General features: G+C 43.1%; 1 protein-coding gene across 3 annotated transcripts in view; it reads right to left on the bottom strand.

Annotated features, from left to right (window-relative positions):
- LOC140464832 (cadherin-20-like) overlaps positions 1-11,820 on the bottom strand; it is a 160,796-nt gene extending 148,976 nt beyond the window's left edge. For all 3 annotated transcript variants that reach the window (XM_072560337.1, XM_072560339.1, XM_072560340.1), the window contains exon 1: positions 11,225-11,820. The gene's annotated coding sequence lies outside the window, so the exon portion shown is untranslated. The remainder of the gene's footprint in view (positions 1-11,224) is intronic.
- Positions 11,821-21,268: the final 9,448 nt, after the last annotated feature.

Below are 21,268 nucleotides of genomic sequence, written 5' to 3'. Positions count from 1 at the left end.
AATTATCTTGCAATTATCTCTCAGTCTAGAAATTCTGTGCCTGTGCACTTCCCTCCATGCAACCTGATGAAGGGGCAGCGCTCTGAAAGCTTGTGATTTCAAATAAACCTGTTGGACTACAACTTGGTGTTGTGCGATGTCTGACTTTTGTCCTACAGTTTGTCACACAGTAAAACAAACTAGCACACAAGACTACAGGATGATAGACTACAGTGCTGAGGAACAGCCATTGGACCCTAAGTGTTAACTTTGATTTCTCTTCACAGATGCTGCCAACCCTGCTAAGCTTTTCTAGCAACTTCTATTTTTGTTACAGGATGTAATATGGATGTTAAGTCGGCTCTTAACCTATTGATGAATAAGAATTGAAGACACCTTCTCCTTGCGAGCAAGTTTATTGACTAAACAGCCACAAAACTCTTACTCTATATCCTGAGGACCACCTGAACCTCCCTTTATATTTACACTGTCATTTAATCAAGTAGGCAATCAGCAGTTTAATCCTTGCTTTACTGACAATGGACACTGCATTTTACAAATACTAATATGATGCATTTAAACAAATCTATTTGTTAATTATTCCCACTATCCCTGCCAGTGAAAGTGATTGAAAGCAGCATGTCTGCCATGCCGACATCTGAATCCTGAAATATTTTTAAGGATCGGTTCACATTGGGAGGTAACGCCTTCTCTTTCAAGAATGTTGTGTGCTGCTGTGGAATGTTGTAGGTTGCCCCAACTGCTGTGGTGGAATTTTACATTGTCACCAAAGAGTGAGCAGAATGTTTGCAGTAGGTTGTTGGATGTGGTTCGATTAGATTAGATTCCCTACAGTGTAGAAACAAGCCCTTCAGCCCAACCAGTCCGCAGCGACCCTCCAAAGAGTAACCCACCCAGACCCATTTCTCTCTGACTAATGCATCCAACACTATGGGCAATTTAGCATGACCAATTCATCTGCTCTGCATATCTTTCGACTGTGGAAGGAAACCGGAGCACCCAGCGGAAACTCACACAAAGGGAAAATGTGTAAACTCCACACAGACAGCCACCCGAGGCTGGAATCGAACCTGGGATCCTGGTGCTGTGAGGCTGCACTGAGCCACCATGTCACCCTAAAGCCTCCTCAATGAGACGCAACAAATGCTTTTTCCAGCCTTGAGGGTATGGAACATCAGCCAGACAGGGAAACTGTTCAAGGAAAGGCTGTGTAATTGTAATAATAAGTTATCAGATCATGCTGGAGAACTGCACTCTATTGACTATAGGTTTGGCTGGTTTTATGGCATGCAATTGCTGCATTTTTAATTTGGTAAAAATAATGACTGCAGATGCTGGAAACCAGATTCTGGATTAGTGGTGCTGGAAGAACGCAGCAGGTCAGGCCTGAAGGGTGGAGGGTACATTAGTGCTTACATAGACTTTTGAAAATGAAGCCAAAATTAGATCAAAGCAGATGTTCTTCTTTAAACATTACAGTAGTTTCAGACAAAACTGATTTTCCTGTAGCTCTGTCATTTCATCTGGTCATATTTTCTTAACATTCTTTCACAGGATGTGGGCATCATTTGCTAGACAGTATTTATAGTATATTCATAATTCCCTTTCACAAAGTGATAGTAAACTTTATTCTGGAACTGGCAGAGTCTTTGAGAGTGCACATACAACCACAATGTTATCATAGGATCCCTACAGTGTGGAAACAGGCCATTTGGCCCAACAAGTTCACACCAACCCTCTGAAGAGCAAGCCACCCAGACCAATTCCGCTACCCTATTACTTGACATTTGCCCCTAACTAATACACTTAACCTACACATCCCTGAACACTATGGGCAATTTAGCTTGGCCAATTTACCTGACCTGCACATCTTTGGACTGTGGGAGAACACCGGACACCTGGAGGAAACCCACGCAGACATGGGGAGAACGTACAAACTCCACACAGACAGGCACCTGAGGCTAGTAGAGAGTTCCAGCTAAAGTTCCTGTGCACCTGCTGCCCTTGGTGTGCCAGCTGGTAGAAGAGCCTTGGTGCAGTGCATTTTGTAGAGGGTACATACTGTTGCTAATCGGTGGTGGAGGGAATGAATGTTGAAGGAATGCATGGGCTTGCAGTTAGGTGGACTGCTTTGTCCTGGATAATGTCAATTTCCTCGCATCTTGTTGGACCTGCACCCATCCAGACAAGTGCTGAATATTCCATCATATTCCAGTCTTGTGCCTTATAGATGGTGGACAGGCTTTGGGAAGTCAGGAGAACTAACCCTAAACACCAGGCTAAAGTTCTGGGAACATGGGTATGGTGGCACAGTGGTTAGCACTGCTGCCTCGCAGCGCCGGAGACCCAGGTTCAATTCCCGCCTCAGGCGACTGACTGTGTGGAGTTTGCACGTTCTCCCCGTGTCTGCGTGGGTTTCCTCCGGGTGCTCCGGTTTCCTCCCACAGTCCAAAGATGTGCAGGTCAGGTGAATTGGCCGTGCTAAGTTGTCCGTAGTGTTAGGTAAGGGGTAGATGTAGATGTAGGGGTATGGGTGGGTTACGCTTCGGCGGGGCGGTGTGGACTTGTTGGGCCGAAGGGCCTGTTTCCACACTGTAAGTAATCTAATCTAATCTAATCTAAATCCCACCATGGCAGATGGTGAAATTGGAATTCAATAAAATTCTGGAATAAAAAAGTTAATCCAATAGTGATGATGTAACCACTGTTGATTGTTACAAAAGCCCATCTGGTTCAGAAATGCCCTACATGTGACTCCAGACCCATAGCATGTAAGTGTTTGTTAACTGTCCTCTGGTCATGGAGTCATAGAGATGTACAGCACAGAAACAGACCCTTTGGTCAAACTTGTCCATGCCGACCAGATATCCCAAACAATCTAGTCCCATTTGCCAGCACCCGGCCCATGTCCCTCTTAACCCTTCCAATTTATATACCCATCCGGATGCCTTTTAAATGTTGTAATTATACCAGCCTCCGCCACTTCCTCTGGCAGCTCATTCCATACATGCACCACCTTCTGCGTGAAAACAATTGTCCCTTCGGTCCCTTTTACATCTTTCCCTTCTCACCCTCAAACTATGCCCTCTAGTTCTGGACTCCCCCACCCCAGGGAAAAGACTTTGTCTATTTATCCTATCCATGCCCCTCATGATCTTGTAAGCCTCTATAATGTCATCCCTCGGCCTCCGATGCTCCAGGGAAAATAACCCCAGCCTGTTCAGCCTCTCCCTATAGCTCAAATCTTCCAACCCTGGCAACATCCTTGAAAATCTTTTCTGAACCCTTTCAAGTTTCACAACATCCTTCCAATAGAAAGGAGACCAGAATTGCATGCAATTTTCCAAAAGTGGCCTAACCAATGTCCTGTAGAGCCATAACAATACCTCCCAACTCCTATACTCAATGCTCTGACCAATAAAGGAAAGCATACCAAACGTCTTCTTCACTATCCTATCTACCTGCGACTCTACTTTCAAGATGTTATGAACCTGCACTTCAAGGTCTCTTTGTTCAGCAATATTCCCTAGGATTTTACCATTAAGTGTATACGTTCTGCCAAGATTTGCTTTCCCAAAATGCAGCACCTCACATTTAGCTAAATTAAACTCCATCTGCCACTCCTCAGCCCATTGTAATCTGAGGTAACCCACTTCACTGTCCACTACATCTCCATTTTTGGTTTCATCTGCAAACTTATAACTATAACTCCTATGTTCACAGTGGACCCAGTACCGATCCTTGTGGCACTCCACTGGTCACAGGCCTCCAGTCTGAAAAACAACTCAATCTCATGAATAAATTAAAATAAACCCGACAAAGAGTTCCTAGTCTTTGACCTGCTGTTTTAGCCACATAATTTACATAGCTGCTGCAGTTTGGTTACTGGCCAATGGTAACCTTCAGACTGTTGATGGTGAGGGATTTAATGATGGGAATGACATTGAATGTCAAGAGAAGGTGGTTGGCTTCTCTCTTGTTGGGATTTGTGTGGTGCAAAATGTTACAGATCATTTTCATGAGGTTTAAAAGGACATAGCAGGCAAATAGGACTAATTTAGTTTGGGAATCCTGGTTGGCATGGAGAAGATGGACTGAAGGACCTGTTTCTGTGCTGTCTATGACTGTATCTATCACCCAAAATCTGAAAGCTGCATATGGACATGGATTGTTTCTGTATCTGAAGCGCTATGAATGGCACGGAACATTGTGCGATTATGAGCAAGCATCCCCACTTCTGAGAAAGGGTCACTCAACTCGAAATGTTACCCGTGATTTCTCTCTGCAGGTGCTTCCAGACCTGCTGAGCTTTTCCAGCAATTTCTGTTTTTGATCCACACTTCTAACCTTACCATGGAGAGATGGTCCTTAAGAGGACAGTTAAAAGCTCCTTTCCTTGCCCAGTGAGTCACTGATCCACTGCGGTCATACATGCACATACCACCCAATGTATGAAAGAAAACAGACTTCTTTAAAAAAGACCTTTGTAGAATTATAGATACTTTGATACAAAAGTCATCCATCCAATTGATTGTCCAGTTGGCTCCCCAAATCAAGCTCTCTCACTCTGCCCTTCCATATTTAAGTATTTGTCTGAGGATTGGTTCTGCAAGGACACGCTGGGAGCCTGGGACTGGTGATGGTAGTGGAAGGCAGTGTGGCCTCTTGCTGGCATTTGGATCGAGCCAGAAATTTGGGTAGGTGAGTTCAAGGAATTAGATGGAGTTATTTTCTTTGGCATTTTCAGAGAGGAGGAAGCTGCAAGCCCACCAAAGGCACTTGGTTTAGATAAAACTGTGACTGATTTTATGATGGGTTCCATCTGTTCAGGAAAAGTAGGTGAATGGGGAATCTGGAGTTTGACTTTTCAGTTTGGCTTCTTCAACGGAGATGTGAAGAAGCATCAGGCATTGAGAGATACAAGAGAGCAGACGTTCCTCTCCCTCCTGCTCCAGGCACCAGGAGTTAGTATACATACCGAAGGACAATCTCCAAGAAACAGCAGTCATGCTTGGAGCTAACCCTAATGCTAATCCTATTGGAAGGAGTAGAAATATTGGAAGATATTATTTTTTAAAATGGATTCCTGATTTAGGAGCCTGTTGCTTTGCTGTTCCACTGGAGAATGTCCTTCAGGCAGTAAATTGTCTCCAACCAGAAGCTTGAGCACCAGTTTGTTTCTCTTTGCACATCATCAGCTTCCAAGCTACCAACTCCAACAACGTGCTGTCCCACAGACCCCTTAATGTAGTGAAACATCTTGAGATACACCATAGGACTGCGACATTGATATGAGCTAAATGTTATGACAGATAACCAAATTCTTGGCCAAAGTAGGTTTTGAGAAATTTTGAACACGAAGCGAATTAGTGAGCGATGGAATAATTTTGGTTTGTGATCCATTTGATGGGCTCCAGCAGAGGTGTGTATATAATTCTTCCGAGTCCGAAAACCACCTCCTCATTTATATGTCACTGTAGGGATGTGGGTAGGCTACACTAAAGCAATTGGGGTCTTCCTTCAATGCAGCCTCTGCCTGCTCTTTTACTGGAAGGTATTCAGTGCTGAGCAGCACCGTTCTGTTTGGTGTAATGGCTAATGCTGCAGGAATTCCAAATGGTCAGCCCTGATCTCTCTGCTGTACCATCAAGAATCAGGTGCCACAAAAAGAGGCTATTTGATCCAATTCGCCTCACTCCACAATTCTTTCCTGAGTGCACTGCAAGTCTTTCTTTTTTAAATGTTCATTCAATTCTCTTTTGGAAGTTCTGACTGAATCTGCTTCCACCACACTTTCAGGCAGCACATTGGAGGTCATCACAACGTGCTGTGTGAGGAACGTTCTTTTCATCTTTCCTCTGGTATATTTGCCAAATATTTTACACCAGTGTCAACATTGAATATAGAACAGTACAGCACAGGAATAGGTCCTTCGGCCCACCATGTCTGTGCTGATCATGATGCCATTCTAAACTAATCCCATCTGCCTGGACATGGTCCATATCTCTTTATTCCCTGTCTCTGCATGTGTTAGTCGATACACACCTCTTAAATATTACTATCTTATCTGCTTCTACCCAGGCACCTACCACCTTCTGTATAAAAAACTGTACCATACATCTCCGTTAAAATTCCCTCTCTCACTTTAAAGCTCTGACCCCCAATATTTGACATTCCACCCTATGCATACCTCTCAAATTTTTACACACTTCTATCAGGTTGTCCCTCAGTCTTCGGCACTCTAGCAAAAAGCATCCAAGTTTGTCTAACGTCTCCCTGTAGCTAATCCATTCCAATTTCGACAACATCCTGGCAAACCTCTTTTGCACCCTCTCCAAAGTCCCCATATCCTTCCTATAGCGTGGTGACCAGAACTGCACACAGTACTCCAAGTGTGGTCAAACTAAACTCTTATACAGCTGCTACATGACTTGCCACCTTTTATACTCAATGCCACAACTGATAAAGGCAAGCAATGCCATACACCACCTTTACCACCTTAGCCACTTGCATTGCTACTTTCAGGAAGCTTTGGACTTGCACCCCAAGATCTCCCTGTATTTCAATGTTCTTAAGAGTCCGGTTTTTTTACCGATGTCCATTGATTATCAACATTCCTGCGAATGGAAACAATTTTCCCTCATTGGATCTTCCAAAAACCCTAATGGCTTTGAATACCTCGCTTCAATCTTCCCTTGCCTACTCTAAGGAGAGCAATCCCAGTTTATCCAACCTCCCACATAACTAAAAGCCCTCCACACTCATACCAGTCTGGGAACCTTCCTCAGACTCTTTCCATGTTTTTCCTAAATTGTCCATTTTTTGGTCCCTGCATCTTTCTCTTCAATGGAAAGCTTTTGAAGATCCACTGCTTTGTTGGAACTTGTGTTCTTGTGCTATGTTCTATAGGTGAAAAAAAACAGTTAAACTTGCCTGGATGTGTGCAGCTCCAACAATATCCAAGGATCTTAACATCGTCCAGGACAAAGCAGCAAGTTAGATCACATCCACAAACATCCACTCACTCTACCACTAATTCTCAGTAGTACTGTCTACAAAGTGCACTGTAGAAATTCACCAAGGCTACTTATACAGCACCTTCCAAGCCCATGATCACTTCCATCTAGAAGGACAAGGGCAGCAGATACATGGGAACATGATCACCTGCAGATTCCCCTCCAAGCTATTCACCAAAATGAGTTGAAAATATATCACTGTTCCTTTCATGTCGCTGGGTCAAAGTCCTGGAGGGCATTGTAGGTCTACCTGCAGCAGGTGCACTGCAGCGGTTCAAGAAGACAGCTCACCCCCACCTTCTCAAGGGGCAACTAGAGACTGGTAATAAATGCTGGGCCCAGCCAGTGACATTCTAATGATTTTTAAAAATATCTAAACAGTTTTTTTTCACTGGACTGAGCCAGCACCAACGATCAGATCAGCCCCAGTTGTACAGTCCCATTGTCAGAGGTTCTAATTTCCTTTCTTAAATGATACGTAAACAAGCAGTTGAAAATAAATTGAAATAAAAACTAAATTTATTGTGAATCCTTTACAGTTTTGATAATAAGTTTTTTGACATTGCATTTCTGGGAAAATAATGTTGCACACAATTACAGTGCGATGTCAAAAAGATCAAAAGAAATGCAGGAGATAGTTCAGGGCTGGGAATGGTTGATGTGTCAATGATATCCTCAGGCTTTCAGCAATTGGTGTGGAAGAAGAAGAAAAAAGGAAAGCAGAGAATCTAAGAATGAATTATTGATTTTGACTGGGCTGTCTGGATAAGGGGATAAGGTGAGAGCCAAGACACTTGAACTGTAGGCAAATCAGAGGCTGAGCATTCTAAGATGAGCTTTAGACAGTTTTTGGTGCATTTGAGAATTCACAGCATTACAGACAAACCTGGACATGATCTAGAAGGGAGTTAACATTCATTACAAGATCATGGGAACAGACAATACAATGTGCATCGAGCCTATAATTGAAGTTCCTAGCTGCTGTGCAAGATTGGGATATTCTTTCAAGCCTTTCCCCATCCTGCAAAGCTTCCCAATTTAGCATTGGAGCAACAAGAAAAAGGGAACACATTATGTCACTGTGCATGTAAGAAAGGAAATCTCCTTCTTGCCTCTCACAATGCCCTTCTGTTAATAAAAGCAGCACCTATATTGAATCATTTACAACTTCATAAACACTCACCATTCATACCCAAACACCAGCTGGAGGACTTTTTTCAGAGTTGGATTTCTGACGGAATGACATGTACAACATTAGGTGTTACTGGAAATGATAAGCAGCTTTACATTATTGAAAAGATCTAATTCTAGCAAACAAAATCAACAACATGTGTCTTAGCGATGCTCCTTATTTACAGAAAGATGTTTCAGGACATTTAACAGGATAGAGGCAGGGATTGATTTGTTAAATGCTATAAAGATTGAAATGGAATATTCCGAAAACATTGCCTTAAATATTTTATCTTGTGATTAAGGACATTACCCACCCTATTGTTCTAAGAGACTGAACGTTGCAAATTCATCAAAGTTCAGGCACTTTCTGAATATACCTGTGACATTCAATTTTAGCATCCAGTCACCCTTTCCAATCCAATTTGTATGTGCCTGTCAAATATTTCTGCTGCTCAGTTAAAGCAACGTCTCCCAAACTGGGCTGCCCCAAGCCTTTGGTGTTAGTCAAGACTTTCAAGAGGATGGGTTTAGCAAAATCTGAAGGTAACAACACAGTGGGCTGGGAGAATGGTGAACATCACACCGAAGGATATACAGACTGCAATGAGAACAAGATGCTCTCAGTAAGGACCTGGCTTATTAAAAACATTCTTTGCATCAGTGCTTTCATGTTATAGATCATAAATTAGAAGGGGTTCCACAAATACTAAAGCGACGAAGGGGCATCACACAAAATATTTACTCCTCTCTCAACAGCTGAACACTTCCAGCATTTTCTGATCTTACTTTAGATTTTCAGCATTTTCAGTGGTTTAGCTTTGTGCTTGTGTCCATCTTGGCTGATTCATTTTGGAAAAGGTCTCTATCACCAAAATCAAATACTAGAACCACTTGGTTAAGAAATGAGATTGGTAAAAGTGAATATTTTTGGCTGCAGATAGAGGTTGCAGAGAGATGGGAAGAATTAAAGCAGAAGAAAACAGCTTCCAACATGTGTGTCTGCGCATAAGACCATGAGACCACAAGACATAGGAACGGAAGCAAGGCCATTCGGCCCATCAAGTCCACTCCACCATTTAATCATGGCTGATGAGCATTTCAATTCCATGAGAGAGACCTGCCGTTTGCAAGACCCAGCCACTATGATGTACATATAATACATTTAAGGAACATCTTTTCTAGTTTTGGAAGCAAGGTGCACTAGAGCTGTCCTAAAAAACATTTCAGCCATATTTCTTTCCACAAGTTTAAGGTGGACCGTGATAAGTAAACGACAGCAACAACTGAGGAGGCAGAGTCTTCACCCGGACACTGCCTCTGATTCACTGGTGTCTTTGTTTCCAACCAAAGTTGATCAATAATTATTTTTTATTAAAACAACAATCTCTTACTGACTGTGCTCCATGAAATAACACCATCAGACACTGTAATTATATATAAACAATAATCCCCCTCAGTCTTCCCCAGTGAAAAGGCAACAAACCACAAACTGCATGTGCAAAGCTCCCTATCCTGTCCTTCTCTGCACATTACCTCAGTGTTTGGTCAGCAGGGATTTTCCAATCTATTCTGAGATATTATTACACATCTCAGGAGCAGGAGGGATCTGAGCCAGGAGGCAGGGACACGATCACTGTGCTACAACTCCTCTAGATTCAGGGGACTAGATCTTTCCTAATTAACCTGTTCAGATACATTACAACACACTGAAAAGAAGAAATGCTGGAGATCACAGCAGGTCAGGCAGCGTCCGAATAGAGAAAGCTAGCTAATGCTCAGTCTAGATGACTCTTCATCCCAGGCGATGAACCCAGCTCTGATGAAGAGCCATGATACTGGAAACATTAGCTTGCTCTCCACTGACGTTGCCTGTGATCTCCAGCACTTTTTGTTTGTTTTCAGTATAGATTCCAGCATCTGCAGTAATTTGCTCCTATATGATGACACACCTTTGGGGCAGATGGGACTTGAAGCCTGACCTCCTGCCTTGGAGGTGGGGCGCTATCACAACAGCCCCAAATGTTTTACCAGCAAAATGATACACGAAATGAACTGCACTCGTTACCTGGCGGCTCTTGACCACTGCAAGGGGCCAGGTTGAGATCAGCAGGGGCTGTCTGCTGGACTTCCCAATCAGACTCCCTCAGACTGTGATCTTGCAGAAACTAACTTCAATTACGCCCCGAGACTCATACATTTAAACAGTCGACAAAGAGCCAAAGTGATTGAGCAGAATTGAAACTGGTAATTGCCTACACCAATGAGATGTTTTGGAGACTATTGCTCCCCATTCAGACATTAAGAGTAATTTTCTTCTGGGAGCGAGCTTTTATTTTGCTGTTGCGTTAATTTTGAACCAACTCAAGATTACACACACAAAAAAATAATCAAGGCCAGAGAGCTGCATCCTCCCCACCCCCTCCAACCCCGCATCCCGAGCAAACCTGAATAATTCCAGTCACACGTTCAAACAGTGGAACCTTTATCCAGTTTAAGAAACACAAAAGTCTTTGGCAGAGATTGCCATTCCCAAAGCAAAGCAAAAAGAAAATCAGAATAAAAAGTGGCCCTTTTTAATTTGGCTTCTGCATCTGTCAGCTGCCTGGCTCACTTGGATGGAATTGCAGAACCCCCAACTCTGTAGAATTTCAGTTTGTGGGGAGTGTTGCATGTGAGTAATGCTTCAACTGCGCTCTTGTTCCACAACACCTTAATCAGTCTGGAAGAGCATTTGCAGGCCGAGACAACGCTAATTAATCATCATTTAAGTTCGCTCAAACCCCAAGTAAGCAACAAGTAAAAACTGGCTTGGAACGTGACGGTCATACCAAAAGCTAGCGACTACAGAAAATCACATTTCGCTGCGTCTTAATTATGGCAAATATTTTTTGCTTGTTTGTTTTTGGTGAGCGCGGACAGCTGCGTTGGAAAACATCGGGTGAGGGGGGGAAATGTTTGATTTTGTCTTTGCAGGGAATAACACAGTTCACGGTGAGGGTTTGTCACCAGCTACAAACACAATTTCTCAGCGTTACCTTCAACACTTGGCCATCTGGGTGCCCCCCAGTCAATGTTCGCACCTCGGCGTCAGAACCTCCTGCAGCATGGACAGGAACTGCCTTTTCATGAAAGCTGCCAATGCAAAAAAAAAGAGGAAACTTTTCGTCTGCTTTTTTGTTTCTTTCCCCTCTCCTCCTGGTCTGGTCTGGTCTCGCAGCTTCTGCCCACTTGTTCCTGTCCCTGAGGATCAGCTCCTCCAACTCATAAATATTCCGACCGGGACTCCGTGCAGCTGAAGTAAAATCGAATGCAGCCAATTGGTACCAGGGATTGCACGGCTCTGTCCCCTTGGGAGGAATTGCCCGCATCCGCACAGAATGTAATGAATTGGTATCTCACTGTGTGAGCGCTGCACAAGAGCCACAGCACCCGCTGCTCATCCTTGGGAATGGGTTAGGGAGTGAATCCGGAGTCCCTCCCCCGCTACCACCACCAGGTCAGAAAGCTGTGAACAACTCTTGAAAAATTAACCCTGCTCGCTCTGCCCTGCTTTCAAATCTCATCAACTCCCTGTCCGCGGGCTCCCAAGGACAGTGCTTCAAGTGAGTTTGCAGACTGGATGCAGTTCAGTTTTGATAGACCGTGGCTTTTCATTTCAACGGCACCGACTTTGACTTTAGTTCTGGCGTGTCTTACAAGCAAAGCGTGGAAATGAGATTGTACAGGCGCCTCTCCAGTTTATAGCACCTCCACCCGCCCCCCCCCCCCACCCCGCGCTCTCATTAACCAACTTGGGAGTCACTTGAGATTTTCTCCTCAAGGTGGTCAGGATTTTATTTGGGAATCAATGATACCATCGCAGACTGTCTGCTACAATCTCTAAAGTTGTCCCTCTAGATCTCTAACATGGATCTGAATGTTATCGGTTTAGAAGGTGGGTCTGTGGTCCAATGTCCATTGGTAACTGTGGGAACAAGGTATAATAACATCTAGAATAGGGAAATATCATTATTCTAGACGATTTTCCTAATTAATCTGTATGGGGATGTTCTAGACCAGATGGGACTTGAACCCAGCCCTCCTTGACCAGAGGTAGAGGCACTACCTCTGTGCCACAAGTACCCCCTAACGTCATCAGTGTATGATTGGCAGAAAGCCTGAGGGTGATAAGGGATAAATCTTTCCACTCAGTCAGCAGTTAGAATCCAGGATGAACATGAACTGTTTGGGTTTGTGATGGTGACAGGTTTAATTGTGGTTTTCAAATCAGAATTGGAAAAGGATCTGAAGGGAGAAAATATTCTGGGACTATCTGGCAAGAGTGGGTGAGTGGAACCGGATAATCATTTTTTCAAAGAGTCAGCCCAGATTCAGTGGGCTGAATGGCCTCCTCCTGTGCTGTAACCATTGGATGGTCCATGTCTCTGGAGGCTGTGATCGGTAATAACCATGGATGGGTTCTTAACCTTTATTGTTATGTCAGCTGTGTAGAAGTGTAACATAAACTCATTAACTCAGTGATATGCCAGCAGCATACTTTTCAATTGTTCTTTCACTCACAGAATCACTGAATTGTTTCACTATTGAAGGAGGCTATTAGGTCCATCATTCTGCATACTGAACAATCCATGCACATCAATTCTATTTTAAAAAAACCATTTTAAATGCCTCAACTGAATCTACCTCCACCAACTCCCCACTCCTGAGCAAAGCTACTTGCTGGGTGAAAAGATTTTTTCCCAAACTGCATTTACTTATTTTGCAAATTGCTTTAAATCTGGGCCCTCTCCTTTTTAATCGTTGCATGAGCAGGAAAACTTTGTCCCTTTCTACTCAGTCCAATTATGATTTTGAAGACTTTTGTCCAATCTCCTCTAAGTCTTCTCCCTCTCTAAGGAAAGCAGTTCCAACTTCTCTGATATACCCTGGTGACTGATGTCTCTCCTTCCTTGAACCAGCCTGGCGGGCAGTAAGAGTGGGAGAGTTTCCTGGTCAGCGAGAACAATGTGATGGCTGCCGTACAATAGGCTGCCCACCACTAAAAAAAAAGTCCACATGAAGGTTCCTGCCACAGGTTTCGTGAAAAAAACATCTTCCTCATTTCAGAGAGAGAGAGAGAGAGCACCCCATTATTAAATAGATGTCAACACAAGGGAAGTGAGCAACTGGAGTATCCATGGAGGTGGAGCATGAACGATATGGGGTATGGTGGATAAAATGTGAGGATCCGAGGACCTCCTCGTGGGTCTGCTCCTGGGCCTGGCCAAACTGGCCATCAACAGGTCCAGGCAGCGGGCCGTGGAGGGGATCGTTAGGGCCGACTGCCTGCCCCTCTTCCGCGGTTACGTTAGAGCCCGGGTGTCCTTGGAGAAGGAGCACGCGGTGCCCACCAACACCCTGGAGTCGTTCAGGGAGAGGTGGGCGCCGCAGGGAGTGGAGTGCATTATTTCTCCCTCCAACTCTATTTTGATTTAATCCCTACCCTCCCCTTCACTGTTTTGATCACACAGCATTGCCCTGTGGTTTGAAGGGCAGTGCTTGTCACTGGCCACTTGGGTGTTTTCCTATCTTCCTGGTGGTGGAAATTGAATAAAGATTGGTGCACTTTGTGTCTCTCACTGTGTTTTACACCTGCACACACACACACCATGGGTGCTGGGGAATAAAAATAAGCACTACCAAAATAAAATGTGAGGATATCCATTTTGGTAACAAAAACAGGAAAGTGGATCACTATCAGAATGGTGATAGATTGAGAAAGGAGGAGGTGCACTGAGCCCCGGGTGTCCTTGCACACTAGTTGCTGAAAGTAAGCGTTACAGGAGCAGCAGGCAGTGAAGAAGGCTAACAGTATGATGTCCTTCATAGCGAGAGGGTTTGAATACAGGAGCAGGGATGTGTTGCTGCAATTTTACAGGGCCTTGGTGAGACCACACCTGGAGCATTGTGAACAGTTTTGGTATCCCTATCTGAGGAAGGATGCCCTCACGATCAAGGGAGTGACAAAGGGTTACCAGGTTGATTGCTGGGATTGCTGGACTGATGCATGAAGAGAGATTGGTTCAGTTAGGATTATATTCACTGGAGGTAGAAGATTGAGGGGGATTGCATAGACGCCGATAAAAGTCTAACAGGATAAACACAGGCAGGGTATTCTCGGTGGTCAGGGGAATCCAGTACCAAGGGGCCTCAGTCTAAGGAAACAGGGTAACCCATTTAGGATAGAAATGTGGAGAAATCTCTTCACCTAAAGACAGTGGTGATCCTTTGGAAGCAAACATATATTACCAAATGCTGATTGTTTTCAATAAGGAATTAGATATAGTTCTTAGAGCAAAAGGGATCAAAGGTTTTGGGAAGAGTGTGGGAAAATGGATTGGATATTCAGCCGTGATCATATTGAATGGAGAAGCAGAGCCGAATGGCCTACTCCTGCTCCTCTTCTCCATGTTTCTATGAGCATGTGGAGTCCATGTAACAATAGAAGATTTAAGGGATGGTGTGATTATTACACCCGGTAATCATACCTGGATCTCATTTTGATACGTTTCCAATTTTTTTTTCATTCCAGTGACCCACCAGGGCTGTTGAACAATTCTAAAGTTCTTTTTCAAAAGAGTCGAAACTTGCATTTAACGGAATTAACTCGAGTTAGAGACACCCTGCTGCTACAAATGAAGGGTCATTACCATTTAATAATAGCAAACCATTGACTCAGGTTCTCTCAGTAGCAGGGCCACTCCACAAAGATCTTAATCGCAGCAGATGTCTGAGGTCATTAAAAAGGCTTCAGTGAAACTCTACACTTATGCCAGTGCCATAATCTATTTGAGAGCTGTTGAAACGGACTAATTTGTGGGTAGGGCCACTGAGACAGGCATCTTTCAGTTTATATTAAATACTGATCATCCTTCCAAAGTCATGCCCTCTATTCTTAGAGAAACACAGGCAATGGGCACATAGGATTACCCATAAATGCCCCTCCAAGTGCCGCACTATTCTGACTTGCAACTCTCTCACCATTTCTTCACTATCATGACTCAAGTTCCTCCCCGTGGAGGGACTGTGGGTTTATCTATCGATTGTAACAGTTCAAGAAAGCAGCTTCCCATCATGTTCCCCAGGGCTAGTCTTGTTCATGCCTCACGAACAAATAAAAATAAATCATGAAATGGTCATGTTTGTAGTTGAAATCTTCAGCTTATCAGCTTTCATTTTGATGGGAATAAATTTAAGCAAGCCATTGTCAATTATATTCTCGGTGCTAACACAATGCTTGAATAATGAGGGAGAATTGTGGTTTAGACATCACTGTTGACATTTATCCATGATGTGAATGTGAGGTTGAAGCAAGAGCTGACTCGATGAGAGAAAAAAAGTCTTTTTGAATTCATCAAGTGCTGCAGAAACTTGGCTTTAAAGCCATGCTCAGATATAACATGGCTTTTTAAAAAAAAAACAGTAAAGAGGAAAACCAACATTGTCTTTCACGGCGATGTTGAAAAGGGTGGTGCTGGAAAAGCACAGCAGGTCAGGCAGCATCCATGGAGCAGGAGAGTCGACATTTCGGCATAAACCCTTCATCAGAAAAGTCCTGATGAAGAACTTATGGCTGAAATGTTGATTCTCCTGTTGCTCAGATGCTGCCTGACCTGCTGTGCTTTTTCAGTGCCACCCTTTCTGACTCTGATTTTCCAGCATCTGCAGTCCTCACTTTGTCCTTTTACTGAGGTGTGTACGCATAGTTTGTAAACTGCCATATCGTGTCCACACAATTGTTTCACACTTGGATCTCAGCTTTCCCACTGTATGCTGAATGACAGATGCTATATAAATGCAAGCTGTTGTCAGGCACCAGCCCAGAGGGAGAAAAGGAAGGCTGATGGGAAAATTAAGCCGTCACTTGTGCATCCTCACATTTAGCTCAGTACATCAGAGGCTTCTTTGGATTGTGCTGCAACAACACCCATGACAGCCCTACAAATGCTTCCGAAAGATTGAGTTGGTCAGGTCTGTACTCTCTGGAGTTTAGAAGAATGAGGGGAGATCTGCTTGAGGTCCGTAAGATGCTGATGGAGATTGACAAAGTTTAGACATAGAGGGGATAATTCCTCATGATGAGGCAATCTAGAATAACAGGTCACAGACTTAGAATAGGGCGTAGCAGATTTAAAACAGAGATGAGGAGGAATTATTTCTCTCAAAGGCTGGAGACTCTGTGGAATTCAATCCCCCAGAGTGCAGTGGATGCGGACAATGAATGCATTTAAGGAGGAGATAGATTTTTATTTAGTAATAGGTTAAAGGGTTATGCTCAGCAGGCAGGAAAGTGGAGTTGAGGCTGAGATGAGATCAGCCATGATGGTATTGAATGGCAGAACAGGCTTGAGGGGCTGAATGGCCTCATCCTGCTCCATGTTCCGATGATGATGTGAGTGTAACTGTCTTGATTGGGAGATCTGAAACAGACACATTCAAAATCTAATCCTGGGTCAATCAAGGCTTTGTGATAGGCCCCATGCAAAAGGTCCAATTAACAAAACAGTAACTATTCACCTCAACAAAGATCAGTTGTCCTCTGGTGTGAGTATTATAGTCAAGTCTGAGATTGATAAGTTTGGAATCAGGAAGGGAATTGAGGGTTCATCTATCCCTACAATGTGGAAGCAGGCCATTCAGCCCAGCGAGTCAACATTGACCCTCCGAAGAGTGTTCCCAACCAGACCCATCCCTGCATTTCACATGGCCAATCCACCTAACTTGCACATCATTGGACTCTTTGTGCAGACAGTATACCCAGAGGAAATCCACACAGACATGGGGAGAGTGTGCAAACTCCTCATACCCAATCGCCCAGAGCTGGAATCGAACCCGGGTTCCAGGCGCTGTGAGACAACAGTGTGAACCATTCAGCCACCGTGCCACCTGGGTTAACAGGAAATGGCAGGAAAGGTGGAATCGAGGATTATCAGATCAGTCAGGATCATATTGAATTGTGGAACATGCTTGATGGGCTAAATGGCTCCAGTTTTTGATGCTTATGTATTTCTTCAGTAAAGCAAAGAACTGTGGATGCTGAAATGAAAACAAAATTTGCTGGAAAAACTCAGTAGGTCCAGCAGCGTTTGTAGGAAGAAAGCAGGGTTAACGTTTCGAGTCTGGTGATTCTTCACTAGGTTGGCAATTTCTGTTTTTGTTGTTTTTCTTCAGGTTGGTTTCATGTGCATCCATTTGTAGGAATAAAGTATTTCACTCAAAACGTATGTCTTGGAGAAATTGTTTCACCAGGTCATTGCCTGGATAACCTAGCACCATGCTGGCCATCATTCCATCACATTACTTTCCTTAACCTGGTTAAGATGCAACGCCATCATTTACTTTTTTTCTATTTTTTTCCCTTTGATTTACACAAGTTGGCGTCTACATCAGTTTGCATTGAGCTCAATTTAATCAAAATTTTCTTGTTAACTCTTCCACTTCTTCAAAGAAATGCGTGTGGATCTTTGCTCATGTTCTATGCTACATATTCTACCTGGCCTTGCTGACTTTGCGGAACTGATCCAACAAGTGGTTCCAAAGTTCTAACAGAAACACAAACTCTAATTTCGCCACTTTCCTCCTCAGAATGCCAGATTCTCTCCCTGCATCACCCTTCTCACTGTCATCAGTGTGAAATCAAATCACAGCGTCAAGAATAGAACCATAACTCCTAGCATGTGCTCCCACTTAGTGCCAAAGAGAGAGAGAAAACAGTGAACTTTTTGAGTCCAATATGATACACCTTCAGTTCCAAAGAAGAAACATTAACTCTGTTTCTTTCTCATTAGTTGCTGCCAGGTCTGCTGAATTTCTGTGGCACATTCTGCTTTCATTTCAGATTTTCAGCATTCACGGTATTTTGCTTCTATTTTAAGGTCAGAGAACCTTTCGGTACGGTGGAAATCAGAATCCAAAAATGGTTTGAGTGCTGTCCAATGTTTTACAGAGGCAAAGAAGAGCATATATTTATTGCACAACAGCTAAAGAAATTACTACATCGAGGCAGCAAACAACTGCAGCACAACCAACAAGATTCAGTAAGTGCCCATCACAAGAAATATATAGAGCTTACTCATATATAGCTAGTGTATTTTTCCCTGGGAGGTTTTGCTTCATGCCATTATATCTTCCTGACATCCCAGAAGGAAACAACAGTAAAACTTGTGATTGACGCATACTCATCTTGTATACCTTAAATCAGAGCACACCGGTATACCCAGAATGTTTATTTCCAACCATTGCTGTTGTTCCTTTTAACTGAGACGTTAGCTGCACTATTATCTGATGATCCTCTGAACTTACTAAAGTCGGCTTTGCGGTAATTACCTGGATAACCTAGCACCATCATTTCATCACATTACTTTTCTTAATCTGGTTAAAAATCACACAACACCAGGTTATAGTCCAACAGGTTCATTTGGAAGTACTAGCTTTTGAGTGCTGCTCCTTCACCAGGGCAGGATCCGAGGACACAATTTAGAACAAACGATTGTAGTGTCAGGCAACTGATATGATACATTGAACAAACCTACATTGGGGTTAACAGACTTAACAGCAATCTAAGTTTATTCAGTATATCATTTCATCTGTATGTCACTGTAATCTTTTGCTATAAATTCTGTGTCTTATGATCCTGTTCCACAGCTAACTGATGAAGGAGCAGTGCTCCAAAAGCTAGTGCTTCCAAATAAACCTGTTGGACTATAACATAGTGTTGTGAGATTTTTAAGTATTAAAAAAGGTGACAACTCAACACAGACAGGTGTGAGGTTAGAGTCTGTCCGTTGTCCAATCTTGAGTCCGACTGGTTCTATTTCCAAAGTAGGAATTTATAAAATGTCACATGGATTGACTACTTGCAGATTGTGTGCTTTTTGAGCAAAATAGAATGTATCTGCAAAAACAATTCTGCAAATGTAAGTTCACATTATCGACTTATGTGTGTGCATGTGGGACAGAGTGTGAGTGTGTGCATGTGAGAGTTGAGTGTGTGCATGTGAGTGTGTGTGCGTCCATATGAGAGTGTGTGGGTGGGTGCTTGGTAGAGTGTGTGCGTGAGTATGACAGAGTATAAGCCTTTGAGGGGTGCGTGCATGGGTGAGTGTGTGTGTACTACAGTACACTATACACTCTCTCTTACACACTCACACATAAGCACAATACACTCATACTCTTACATGCTCACACACTCACACAGCACCTCTCTCATACACATGTTGTCTCTCAGACTCACAGATATACACCCCACACACTCTCACCCATGCACATGCCCTCTCAAAGGCTTATACTCTGTCACACTCACGCACACACTCTACCAAGCACACACACACACACGCACACACACAAACACACATACACACTCTCTCCCTCACATGCACGTACACATACGCACATGTCTATAGGGTTAATTTGCATTTGCAGAATTGTATTTGCAGATAAATTCTATTTTGTTCATAAAGTGCACAATCTGCAGGCAGTCAATCCATGTGACATTTTATAAATTCCTACTTTGGAAATAGAACCAGTCTGACTCAGGGTTGGAATACAGACAGACTCTAACCTCACAGCTTTAATGCATTGTCTGGGCTGAGATGTCACATTTTTAAAATAAAACCTTGTTCTCTCAGGAATGTGACTTGAAAGAAGTTCTAGGATTTACATATTAATGAATCAAAACCTGCAACCCATTCTAAAAGATGGAAAACTTAACAGCAAACTAGGTTTGTTCTGTATGTTGTATCAGTTGCATGATGCTATCATTTTTTGCTATTAATTCTGTGTCTTAAGATCCTGCCCCATGAGTTACCTGATGAATGAGTAGCGCTCTGAAATCTAGCAGAACATTCAACATTACACAGCAGTACAGGCCCTTTGGCCTTCGATGTTGCGCCAACTTGTGAACCAATCAGAAGCTCATCTAACCTACACTATTCCATTATGATCCACATGTTTAATTAATGACCATCTAAATGCCCTTAAATTTGGCGAGTCTTCTACTGTTGCAGGCAAGGCATTCCACGCCCTATAAATCTCTAAGTAAAGAAACTACCTCTGACACCTGTCTTATATCTATCACCCCTCAGTTTGAGAATTCAAAGTACTTCTGAATAAACATGTTGCACTATAACCCGGTGTTGTGTGATTTTTTTTTAACATTGTTCACCCCAGTCCAACTCTGACATCTCCACATCGTTTCTTATCCTAAACAGGTTGGAGAGCACCACTGAGTTTTGCAATAACAGTGAGCTGATCAAGCAACATGTAAAAAAGTCTGGTGTAGAGTCAACAGCCAAGCTGAAGTATGCTGCTTTTCCCAGGTCAGTCCAAATAGATTGCCTTCCTGTTTCAGTCAGAAGCTGAATAAATCCATCACATACAATTTTTAAACAAATAGGAAGGTTTTCCAGATCCACTGCTTCTACAATGTATTAAATTGTTGACCAGAAATGGGTGAAACTTAACCCTGAGTTCTATCAAGACAAGAAAGTTCCTGTTATGTGGCAAGTTGAACTTTACATACCTCCTGTAAAAGCTAGTCCATGTTCTGTGAATGTGCACACATCAGCAATAACACATTCAAGTACCTAGCTTCAGAACCCATACTCCTTTTTGATCTGTTCCTCCAAGGTTAGCTCCTGTAACCTTGTCAAGTCAAAAGCAAGGCTTTTCCATGATCCTCAGGGCTGTCGTGGTATTGGGTTCCAACAGGGTTTCACCAGCCAATAAACACACCACTAACCAGCTCTGTCAATGATGTTGAGAAGTGGTTACAGACCAAACTGTTGGAGAGTATACGAGAAATTTCTGGTGTTGTTCACCATTACCTTTCATGGAATGAGATAGATTGTGTGGTTTTTGACTGACCGCTTTGAATTCTCAAATGGACCATTCAATATTGACACTGAGGGACTTTCTGAACTTTATCCAGTCAAGACACCCCAGAGATCAAAATCTTCGGACTTCGTGCATTAACTCTCATCAGATGGGATTCAGGCTACATCATATTCTCAGGTGTAGTAGACTCATTCATATTTATATTG

The sequence above is a fragment of the Chiloscyllium punctatum genome, chromosome 41, assembly GCF_047496795.1.
Source record: "Chiloscyllium punctatum isolate Juve2018m chromosome 41, sChiPun1.3, whole genome shotgun sequence".
Lineage (NCBI taxonomy): Eukaryota > Metazoa > Chordata > Chondrichthyes > Orectolobiformes > Hemiscylliidae > Chiloscyllium > Chiloscyllium punctatum.
Note: the sequence above shows the minus strand (reverse complement) of the source record. Positions and strands in the feature narration are given on the sequence as shown.